The 12,397-nt window shown below is 49.0% G+C and overlaps 2 protein-coding genes across 4 annotated transcripts in view; one reads left to right on the forward strand and one right to left on the reverse strand.

The window, feature by feature from the left end:
- Positions 1–12,397, forward strand: part of LOC143989821 (uncharacterized) — a 184,519-nt gene that overhangs the window by 143,506 nt on the left and 28,616 nt on the right. The window contains exon 2 of one of the 3 annotated variants that reach the window (XM_077490096.1): positions 473–600. The exons of the other annotated variants lie outside the window; for them this stretch is intronic. The gene's annotated coding sequence lies outside the window, so the exon portion shown is untranslated. The remainder of the gene's footprint in view (positions 1–472; positions 601–12,397) is intronic. 3 annotated transcript variants of the gene reach the window in all.
- Positions 1–12,397, reverse strand: part of LOC143990006 (uncharacterized) — a 57,927-nt gene that overhangs the window by 27,334 nt on the left and 18,196 nt on the right. The window lies entirely within an intron of this gene.

A 12,397-nucleotide genomic window follows, 5' to 3' on the forward strand; every position in this document is an offset into this window, starting at 1 on the left:
CTTCTTGCTATTCCTCGTCCTGCCTGTTGTTTCCTTGGATTGATTTTCTGTGTAGTGACCCCGGCTTCATCTCTTGGATGCGCTCGTCTGTTGCTTGTCCTGGCCTTTATCCTGATTCCTGGATCTCCTCCTCATCTCTCCTCCATATGCAGAGTCTATATGTCCTATGACATCACACTGACTTCACAGCTTCTTCTAGCAATGTCCCTCCATCCAGCTCCTTTTTTTTTCTGATGCTCTTAGGATGTGGGTGGACCCTGGACATCCTCACTAGCAAAGTAGGACTGTTGGTCCTGCATTGTATGTAATGACATCAGAATTCCTGCTACAAGCTTTTATCCTGCATAGTGTGGGGGTCCTGTGGGGGTAAATCATATCTCACCCTGAAGTGGGGCTTTCATGAAACAGAGACCTGAATGGTGAGGTGAGGAGGATTCTGGGAATATCATTTGATTTTGCTCTTTGTGTTCAGATCTAGAGTTTTCCTCCTGTGAAGTCTGGAGATCATATGACCATCACATTGCCTCCACCTCCCTCCCTGATAGAATAGAGAAATACAAAGAAGATTCTAGAAGTCACCAGAGAGATGATGGAGGAGAGGTGAGGAGGATTCTGGGAATTCTGGGACATTATCCAGTAACAGACAAGGGATGTGTCTGGATGGTGACCGTATCATTGTGTGTGTCAGGTTCCTATAAGGTGTCAGGATGTCACTGTCTATTTCTCCATGGAGGAGTGGGAGTATTTAGAAGGACACAAGGATCTCTACAAGGACGTCATGATGGACAATCAGCCGCCCCTCACATCACCGGGTAAGAGGAGACTTTATTGTAAAGGAGAGAGCAGTACGGAGGCTCCACCTAGATCCCCCATCATCTGATAAACACATAGAAACAATGTATTCAGTCAGTGTGTGTGTTTCCTACAGATGGATCCAGTAATGGGAACCCACCAGAGAGATGTCCCCGTCCTCTGTATTCCAGGGATTCCACACAGGAAGGTCACACCATCCCCCACCATCATCAGGTAGAAGAGGAACAATCACTGATAGTATCATTAGGATCTGTACATTATCTGCATTGTTACCATTGATGTCATTTTTATTCAGAGTGGAAACCTGAGAGATTCTAAAGTTGAGGTTAAAGAAGAGATAAAAGAGGAGGATGATGAGGATGGGGTGATGGAGGAGTCTCTAAAAGAACACAAAGATCTGTACCAGGACACCATGGTGGAGTCATCCAGCTACAGAAACCCACCAGAGAGATGTCCCCGTCCTCTGTATTCCCGGGATTCCACACAGGAAGATCACACCATCCCCCACCATCATCAGGTAGATGATTGACAATTATTGGTAGTTCTGATTTATATACAGCATGATTGTTACAATGAATGTTTTATTACATATTCAGAGTGGAAACCTCGGGGATGATAATATTGATGTTAAAGAAGAGTATAAAGAGGAGGATGAGGAGTATGGAGTGATGGAGGAGTTTTCAGAAGGACACAAGGATATGATGGAGCCACCAAATACCAGGAACCCACCAGAGAGATGTCCCCGTCCTCTGTATTCCCGGGATTCCACACAGGAAGGTCACACCATCCCCCACTGTTACAAGGTTGGTGGGATGGAGCCTCTAGAACATGGACTCCTAGATAGTGATGGCCGAACGGTTCGCCCGGCGGTCGTTTCGCGGCGAATTTCCGACTTTCGCCGTCCGCGGGTTCGAACGCCTTTTTCCGTCGTTCGCCCCGGCGGACTTACGTGTTTAATGTATACAAGAACTTTAACCTTTCGTGACACGTTTATCATGTGTTACAGGACAACCAATTGAGACATGACAGCTCATGGACACTTGGACATTCCCCCTAACCTATAAATACACCCGATCCGGTGGCCATTTTACATTCTTTCTTCTGTCACTGTAGGGAAAGGATCCTGTGTGGAGTAGGGACAGAGAAAACGCTAGCTATTTGGTACACAAAAGTTCTTTTCAGGACTGGTATAGGTGTTAGGTCAGCAGCCTGAGTTTCTTTTGTCAGTTTAGATAAAGGGACAGAGCGCTGTATGCTGCTATTTTAGGGACAGCTCAGCCAGATTAGTCTTTCTTCATCATCATCATCATCATCATCATTAGCTGTTACTATCAGGTCCACAAAAGAGCTGTTCCAGCTAATCGTTCCAGCCTACTCTTTTTTGCCAATTTGTATAGGGACAGGCAGGAAGCAGTGTGTCAGGCAGTGAGGATAATTTTAAAGACTTGCTGTTACTATTAGTTCCACAAAGGTTCTTTTCAGGACTGGTATCAGTGGTACGGTAATAGGCTTGTACACGTATAATATTCTTTCTTCCAAATATAGAAAGAATATTATACTTGACTGCTGCCCTTCTGCTGCAGTCTGCTAATCATTCACAACTCACTTGTTCCACAAAGCTCTTTATCAGGACTGGTAACTTGGTCTGTCTAGGGTGCTACGGTACATAGGCTTGGGTGCGGTACAGTCTGCTGTTCTGTAAGGACCGCTATCGGTCCACAATACATAGGGTTGCCGTGCACTACTGCTGACCGCTGCCCTATACTGCAGCAGTCCTTCATTGGTATAGGGACTGACGTACAGTCTGCTAATCACTAACACACAACCTGCTTGGTCCACAAAAGTTCTTATAAGGACTGGTAACTTGGTATAGGGTGCTACGGTACATAGGCCTGAGTGCGTTACAGTCTGCTGTTCTGTAAGGACCGCTATCGGTCCACAATACATAGGGTTGCCGTGCACTACTGCTGACCGCTGCCCTATACTGCAGCAGTCCTTCAGCGGTATAGGGACTGACGCACAGTCTGCTAAACACTAACACACAACCTGCTTGGTCCACAAAAGTTTTTATAAGGACTGGTAACTTGGTATAGGGTGCTACGGTACATAGGCCTGAGTGCAGTACAGTCTGCTGTTCTGTAAGGACCGCTATCGGTCCACAATACATAGGGTTGCCGTGCACTACTGCTGACCGCTGCCCTATACTGCAGCAGTCCTTCATTGGTATAGGGACTGACGTACAGTCTGCTAATCACTAACACACAACCTGCTTGGTCCACAAAAGTTCTTATAAGGACTGGTAACTTGGTATAGGGTGCTACGGTACATAGGCCTGAGTGCGTTACAGTCTGCTGTTCTGTAAGGACCGCTATCGGTCCACAATACATAGGGTTGACGTGCACCACTGCTGACCGCTGCCCTATACTGCAGCAGTCCTTCAGCGGTATAGGGACTGACGTACAGTCTGCTAAACACTAATACACAACCTGCTTGGTCCACAAAAGTTCTTATAAGGACTGGTAACTTGGTATAGGGTGCTACGGTACATAGGCTTGAGTGCGGTACAGTCTGCTGTTCTGTAAGGACCGCTATCGGTCCACAATAGATAGGGTTGACGTGCACCACTGCTGACCGCTGCCCTATACTGCAGCAGTCCTTCAGCGGTATAGGGACTGACGCACAGTCTGCTAAACACTAACACACAACCTGCTTGGTCCACAAAAGTTTTTATAAGGACTGGTAACTTGGTATAGGGTGCTACGGTACATAGGCCTGAGTGCGTTACAGTCTGCTGTTCTGTAAGGACCGCTATCGGTCCACAATACATAGGGTTGCCGTGCACTACTGCTGACCGCTGCCCTATACTGCAGCAGTCCTTCATTGGTATAGGGACTGACGTACAGTCTGCTAATCACTAACACACAACCTGCTTGGTCCACAAAAGTTCTTATAAGGACTGGTAACTTGGTATAGGGTGCTACGGTACATAGGCCTGAGTGCGTTACAGTCTGCTGTTCTGTAAGGACCGCTATCGGTCCACAATACATAGGGTTGACGTGCACCACTGCTGACCGCTGCCCTATACTGCAGCAGTCCTTCAGCGGTATAGGGACTGACGTACAGTCTGCTAAACACTAATACACAACCTGCTTGGTCCACAAAAGTTCTTATAAGGACTGGTAACTTGGTATAGGGTGCTACGGTACATAGGCTTGAGTGCGGTACAGTCTGCTGTTCTGTAAGGACCGCTATCGGTCCACAATAGATAGGGTTGACGTGCACCACTGCTGACCGCTGCCCTATACTGCAGCAGTCCTTCAGCGGTATAGGGACTGACGTACAGTCTGCTAAACACTAATACACAACCTGCTTGGTCCACAAAAGTTCTTATAAGGACTGGTAACTTGGTATAGGGTGCTACGGTACATAGGCTTGAGTGCGGTACAGTCTGCTGTTCTGTAAGGACCGCTATCGGTCCACAATAGATAGGGTTGACGTGCACCACTGCTGACCGCTGCCCTATACTGCAGCAGTCCTTCAGCGGTATAGGGACTGACGCACAGTCTGCTAAACACTAACACACAACCTGCTTGGTCCACAAAAGTTTTTATAAGGACTGGTAACTTGGTATAGGGTGCTACGGTACATAGGCCTGAGTGCGTTACAGTCTGCTGTTCTGTAAGGACCGCTATCGGTCCACAATACATAGGGTTGACGTGCACCACTGCTGACCGCTGCCCTATACTGCAGCAGTCCTTCAGCGGTATAGGGACTGACGTACAGTCTGCTAAACACTAATACACAACCTGCTTGGTCCACAAAAGTTCTTATAAGGACTGGTAACTTGGTATAGGGTGCTACGGTACATAGGCTTGAGTGCGGTACAGTCTGCTGTTCTGTAAGGACCGCTATCGGTCCACAATACATAGGGTTGCCGTGCACTACTGCTGACCGCTGCCCTATACTGCAGCAGTCCTTCATTGGTATAGGGACTGACGTACAGTCTGCTAATCACTAACACACAACCTGCTTGTTCCACAAAAGTTCTTATAAGGACTGGTAACTTGGTATAGGGTGCTACGGTACATAGGCTTGAGTGCGGTACAGTCTGCTGTTCTGTAAGGACCGCTATCGGTCCACAATAGATAGGGTTGACGTGCACCACTGCTGACCGCTGCCCTATACTGCAGCAGTCCTTCAGCGGTATAGGGACTGACGTACAGTCTGCTAAACACTAATACACAACCTGCTTGGTCCACAAAAGTTCTTATAAGGACTGGTAACTTGGTATAGGGTGCTACGGTACATAGGCTTGAGTGCGGTACAGTCTGCTGTTCTGTAAGGACCGCTATCGGTCCACAATAGATAGGGTTGACGTGCACCACTGCTGACCGCTGCCCTATACTGCAGCAGTCCTTCAGCGGTATAGGGACTGACGTACAGTCTGCTAAACACTAATACACAACCTGCTTGGTCCACAAAAGTTCTTATAAGGACTGGTAACTTGGTATAGGGTGCTACGGTACATAGGCTTGAGTGCGGTACAGTCTGCTGTTCTGTAAGGACCGCTATCGGTCCACAATACATAGGGTTGCCGTGCACTACTGCTGACCGCTGCCCTATACTGCAGCAGTCCTTCATTGGTATAGGGACTGACGTACAGTCTGCTAATCACTAACACACAACCTGCTTGTTCCACAAAAGTTCTTATAAGGACTGGTAACTTGGTATAGGGTGCTACGGTACATAGGCTTGAGTGCGGTACAGTCTGCTGTTCTGTAAGGACCGCTATCGGTCCACAATAGATAGGGTTGACGTGCACCACTGCTGACCGCTGCCCTATACTGCAGCAGTCCTTCAGCGGTATAGGGACTGACGTACAGTCTGCTAAACACTAATACACAACCTGCTTGGTCCACAAAAGTTCTTATAAGGACTGGTAACTTGGTATAGGGTGCTACGGTACATAGGCTTGAGTGCGGTACAGTCTGCTGTTCTGTAAGGACCGCTATCGGTCCACAATAGATAGGGTTGACGTGCACCACTGCTGACCGCTGCCCTATACTGCAGCAGTCCTTCAGCGGTATAGGGACTGACGTACAGTCTGCTAAACACTAATACACAACCTGCTTGGTCCACAAAAGTTCTTATAAGGACTGGTAACTTGGTATAGGGTGCTACGGTACATAGGCTTGAGTGCGGTACAGTCTGCTGTTCTGTAAGGACCGCTATAGGTCCACAATAGATAGGGTTGACGTGCACCACTGCTGACCGCTCACCTATACTGCAGCAGTCCTTCAGCGGTATAGGGACTAAGAGTTTTGTCACAGGGTCATTTAAAAAATGACATGCAGAGGAAGAGGCAGGCCCTTCCGCAGGGGTGGTAGGGGTAGGGCAGGAGCAACAGGCTTGAGCCAAAGTGGGAAGTTGCAGAAGGTGCGTTCAATTACTTTAAAGGATGCACCAGACTTGGTTGAGTGGCTCGCTCAGCCTTACTCTTCTGCACCCTCCTCATCCTCTCGATCTGCACCCTCTTCTTCACTCTCTGCTATGTGCACCCCCAAAGACACTACCACCAACAACACGACCACCACCACCACCACCACATACCTTCCGCTTGAGTCACTGGAATTATTTTCCGATCCATATCAAGAGGACATTTCTGATGCGCAGCCACTCTTGGTATTGGATCAGGAAGAGGAGGTAGCAACAAGCGCTACTCAGCAGTCTGACGCCAGTACCCAGATCAGCCCAAGGAGGAGGTTGGTCCCCGGTGTTGCTGCCTACTCTACTTATAGCGGTGGGGAAGGTGACGTTGATGATGACGTGTCTAGTGATGTCACGTGGGTGCCCACAAGAGAGGAAGAGGAGGGGAGTTCAGAGGGAGATATGGACCAGCAGATAGGGAGGAGAAGCAGCAATGACTTACATTGCACAGCAGGGACAAAGCAGACTGCAAATGTATCAGGAGCGAGTCATCGACCATGTACGGTCACATCTGGCGCTCCCAGGACACCGGCACATGGCTCCGCAGTGTGGGCTTTTTTTAACGTGTCCGCTGCTGACAATAGCGTTGCCATCTGCAATCTTTGCAGTCAACGCGTTAGTCGCGGTAAGCCCAATACTCACCTAGGGACGACCGCCTTAAGAAGGCACATGAGCAGCCATCACCGAGCCCAGTGGGAGCAACGGAACACACAAAGCCACACTGCAGGCTCTCACCGTCCAGCCTCGTCTTCTACTTCTCCTTCTCCTCTCTCCTCACAATTGTCCTCCACTCCACCTTCCATCACGCCAAGCTCACATTTTTCTGCAAAAAGGCAGGCTTCCGTGGGCCTAATGTTTGAGCGTAAAAAAATGATGACGCCGGATAACCCTCTTGCCCAACGGTTGGCGGCTGGCTTGTCAGAACTCATAGCCCGCCAACTACTGCCATATAAACTGGTGGACTCGGAGGCCTTTCGCAAATTTGTGGCCATTGGAACACCACAATGGAAGGTCCCAGGAAGGAAGTATTTCTCAGAGAAGGGCATCCCAGAGCTATATGGCCATGTTCAGCGGCAAGTGAATGTATCTCTGGCACACAGTGTCGGTGCCAAGATACATCTGACCACAGACACGTGGTCTAGCAAACACGGGCAGGGAAGGTATATCAGTTTTACTGCCCACTGGGTGAACCTTCTGACGGCCGTCAAGCATGTAACCCGTGGCACCCGTGTAGATTTGGTTTTACCGCCACGGATTGCATGCAGGCCTGACTCTTCTTCTCCTCCTCCTACTCCATCCTCCTCCCTCTCCTCCTCAGCTGCCTCCTCCTTTTCCGCTGCTAGCGTCTCTTCCACTGCACCGCCCAAGCTCCCCAGAACCTATTCCACATGCCAGGTGAGACGTTGCCATGCCGTGCTGCGTCTGTTGTGCCTGGAAGCAAAGAGCCACACTGGCCCGGCACTCCTTTCAGCTTTGCGTTCACAGGCAGATGAGTGGCTAACACCGCTCAATTTGACAGTTGGTAAAGTGGTGTGTGACAACGGTGCCAATCTGCTTAGCGCATTGAAACAGGGCAAAATCACGCACGTGCCGTGCATGGCACACGTCTTAAACTTGGTCGTGCAGCGATTCCTTGTCAAATACCCTGGGGTCCAGGACATCTTGCGGCAGGCAAGGAAAATCTCGGCCCATTTCAGAAGATCTTACACGGCCATGGCTCGCCTTGCTGACATTCAGCGGCGACACCATCTGCCGGTCAGACGTCTTATTTGCGATTGCCCGACGCGATGGAACTCAACCTTCTATATGCTTGATAGGCTGCTCCAGCAGAAACGTGCAGTTAACGTCTACCTGTATGAACTCTGCGAAAGAAACGGTTCTGGGGAGCTGGGTTTTTTTTCACCGCGCCAGTGGCTGCTCATGCGCGACACATGCAGACTTCTGCGGCCATTTGAGGAGATCACCAAACTGGTCAGTCGCAGCCATGGCGCCATCAGTGACATGGTACCTTATGCCTTCTTTCTGGAGCGTGCATTGCGTCGTGTCATTGATCAGGCTGTGGAGGAGCAGGAGCGGGAAGATGAGGAAGTCGCAATGCTGGATGAATTCCCAGGGGGGGCTACTCTATCTGAGACAAGTCAACAACAGGAGTCTGATGAGGAGTCAGAGGAGGATGGTGCCGGGGCGGATGAGCAGGAGCAAGAAGAGCATGCTTTAAACCTTTCTGGGATCCCTGTTGTGCGAGGATGGGGAGAGGAGAATGAAGAGGACGACATTATCCTGGATGATGAGCAGGAGCCAGGCCACCACACCGCTTCCACTTTAGTGCAAATGGGGGCCTTCATGCTCCAGTGTTTTAATAGGGACCCCCGTATAAAAAGCATGAGGGTCAAGGACCAGTACTGGGTGGCAACGTACTTAGACCCCCGGTACAAACACAAAATGGCGGAAATGTTACCGCCGTCGCAGAGGGCTGTCAGAATGCAGCACTTCCAGGCCTTGCTTCGAGAAATGCTGCATTCTGCTTTTGCGTGCGCTGGCAGAGGAGCAATTCCCACTCCCAGAGAAGGATTTGCGGGTACCAATCCAACAGCGCCTGCAAGAAGAGGCCGGTTTGAAGATGTGTTGGTGACTTCGGATATGAGGTCATTCTTTCAGCCGACCCATCGACAGGTGTCATCCGGATCCAGCATCAGGGAACGCCTAGACCGTCAGGTGTCCGACTACATTGGGTTAACGGCCGATGTGGACGCTCTGAGGAGTGATGAACCCCTAGACTACTGGGTGGGCAGGCTTGACCTCTGGCCAGAGCTTGCCCAATTTGCAATCGAACTGTTGGCTTGCCCCTCATCCAGTGTCCTGTCCGAAAGGACGTTCAGCGCAGCAGGGGGGATTGTGACCGATAAGCGTACTCGCCTAGCTCACCACAGTGTTAACTACCTCACATTTCTAAAAATGAATGAGGCATGGATCTCGGAGGAATTCAACACATGTGATCAGTAGACCATGTATATGTCTATAAACAATTTTTGGAATCAAGCACACAGACCTTCTTAATTCATTTGGCTCACTTCCCTGACCCAAAAAAGCACACCGTACTATATGCCCCTACCCTCCTCTTTGAAGAGGTTGAGCGGTGTCATATTTCTACTGGGGCTGCTTATTATGAGGGGTTCCCACCATCCCTGTGCTGTGCTGACTTCCTCCTGGGTGTTCTTATTATGAGGGGCTCCCACCATCCCTGTGCTGTGCTGACTTCCTCCTGGGGGTTCTTATTATGAGGGGATCACACCATCCCTGTGCTGTGCTGACTTCCTCCTGGGGCTGCTTACGGTGCTGCTGTCAGCGCTGTATGTCACGGAGCTGCTGTCAGCGCTGTATGTCACGGAGCTGCTGTCAGCGCTGTATGTCACGGAGCTGCTGTCAGCGCTGTATGTCACGGAGCTGCTGTCAGCGCTGTATGTCACGGAGCTGCTGTCAGCGCTGTATGTCACGGAGCTGCTGTCAGCGCTGTATGTCACGGAGCTGCTGTCAGCGCTGTATGTCACGGAGCTGCTGTCAGCGCTGTATGTCACGGAGCTGCTGTCAGCGCTGTATGTCACGGAGCTGCTGTCAGTGCTGTATGTCACGGAGCTGCTGTCAGCGCTGTATGTCACGGAGCTGCTGTCAGCGCTGTATGTCACGGAGCTGCTGTCAGCGCTGTATGTCACGGTGCTGCTGTCAGCGCTGTATGTCACGGAGCTGCTGTCAGCGCTGTATGTCACGGAGCTGCTGTCAGCGCTGTATGTCACGGAGCTGCTGTCAGCGCTGTATGTCACGGAGCTGCTGTCAGCGCTGTATGTCACGGAGCTGCTGTCAGCGCTGTATGTCACGGTGCTGATGTCAGTGCTCTGTATTACGGTGCTGCTGTCAGTGCTCTGTATCTCCTGCACCCTCTTGTTTGCCTACCCTGGTCCCTGACCTTCCCTCTCCTCCATTGCCTTCATTAGCTCCATAGTCCTGAATTGTCAGAACAATTTCCCAAATAAAAAAAAAATGCTTGTAGTTATCGATCCCAAATTCACCTCATACATGTATTATGCTATTGTCCAGGTGGTGGGACTACGTGCTACCCCCTAATAATTACCCCGTGGCCGCAAATTCGACCTAAAGGTTTGCGAAATTCGCCTCCCATTGAAGTCAATGGAGCCCGCGGCGAACGGTCGTTTTCGCGAACGTTTGTGTCCGTTCGCGTTTCGCGTTCGCGAAACGTCCCGTCGGAAGTTCGTCCATCACTACTCCTAGAGATGATGTGTGGATTTTCTATGTGATGTCACAATAATAAATCTTCTATCTTACAGATGATATTCTCTCTCATTTTCTTGGTTTAGAGTGGAGATCCAATGGATATAGAATTTGAGGTGAAATCAGAAGAAGAAGAGAGGTATGTGAGGGATGATCAGCAGTCTATGGAGGAGGATGGAATAACGGGGACATTTATAGAGGAGGACACTCCTACAGAGATCAGCACAGGTGGGTCATTAACACTAAATACATTTTTTAATTATTACAAAAAGCTGCGTTTAGGTAAGCAATCTTGGTTGCAGCCTCCCCTAACGATAAAGCTCCCCTACCAGAGCTTTACATAAAAAGGATTATACTAAGGATGGGGTCAGTGGTGCTACCTTTTATATGGGCATATACTACTATTGTACCCGAAATATTTTCATATGAGCTACATAGAGCTAGTATGCCTATTGCAGGGAGAATTGAGGGTATTAAATGTGCAGTGCTATATAAAAAAAGAGAGAAAAGAAAAAATAATACACTATATACGCTCACAGTGCGTGTACCTGTTAGAAAGAAGTGTAAAGAATATCACACATGCAGTGATATAAGCAGAGGAGGAGTACACTTTATGTGCACAAGAAATACGTGTGCTTATACTTTGTGTTAGTGATTATATTAGTGCATATGCTGACCAATTGTCCCCCAAACTGTATGGTAGTAAATAGCAGCATGGGTGATGAAATAATCATGGGGTCAGTTAGTCATCAGATAAGAGAGTACTTAAAACGTAAAAATGTTTTGTGAAATAAGATTACCCAAAGATTATCCAAAGATAATTGCGCCTGCAAGGTAACCCCCCCCCCCCCCCCCACCCTGGAGAGCGCTTCTCCTAGGGGGTTGTCTCATAAGAGGAGGAGCAACGAGAGCCACCGAGGGACCCCAGAATACAAGGTTCGGGGCCACTCTGTGCAAAACGACCTGCACAGTGAAGGTAAGTATAACATGTTTGTTATTAAAAAAAAAAAAAAAAGCAAACCTTTACAATCACATTAAGGGATTAAAACAGGTGGTCAGGAGGCAACATATTGCCCCTTCACCAGCTGTCAAATGTGCTCAGATCGCTTTTCAGAGGAATAGCTTTTTTTTGCTGGTACTTTGAACAAGCAAGAAAAAAAAAAAAACAATTCTGATTGTACACATATGGGGTAGGGCTGGGAAAAAAAATCAATTTGAATCTTGAATCGAGTTGAGAGGTCAAATCAATTCAAATTTTCAGCAAATAGTTTTTTTTAGATATTTATTTTTTCACCAGGATCGGTGCTGACACCGCACCGGTCCTGAGGAGCTGCGGGCAGGAGTTTTTATGTGAGGCCGCGGCTTCGGCCTAGCCCGCGAGGCCGGACCCACGGACTAGGACGAAGCCACGGCCTCACCTAAAAACTCCTGCCCGCAGCTCCTCAGGACTGGCGCGGTGTCCATAAAAAAAAACTCGATTTGAATTGTGAATCGATTTTTTTTTTTAAAGGACAATTTTTTTTTTTTTTGAAAATCGCCCAGCTCGAATATGGGAAGGGGGGCAGGATTAAACGCAGATACATAAAATGTGCATACATACATCTAAACAGCAGCCGCTGGTGCTCAAAATTTTTGGGGGGCACAAAAATTTTTACAAACAAAATCATCAAATACAGCCACTGTGTCGTCAAACGCTGCCACTGTACCCTCAAATGCAGCCACTGTGCCCTCAAACACTGCCACTGTGCCATCAATTGCAGCCACTGTGCCAAATGCTGCCACTGTGCCCTCAAACACTACCACTGTGCCATCA

This window comes from Lithobates pipiens, unplaced genomic scaffold (assembly GCF_037356315.1).
Source record: "Lithobates pipiens isolate NorthernLeopardFrog02 unplaced genomic scaffold, aLitPip1_a1.2 Scaffold_18, whole genome shotgun sequence".
NCBI classification, from domain to species: Eukaryota; Metazoa; Chordata; class Amphibia; order Anura; family Ranidae; genus Lithobates; species Lithobates pipiens.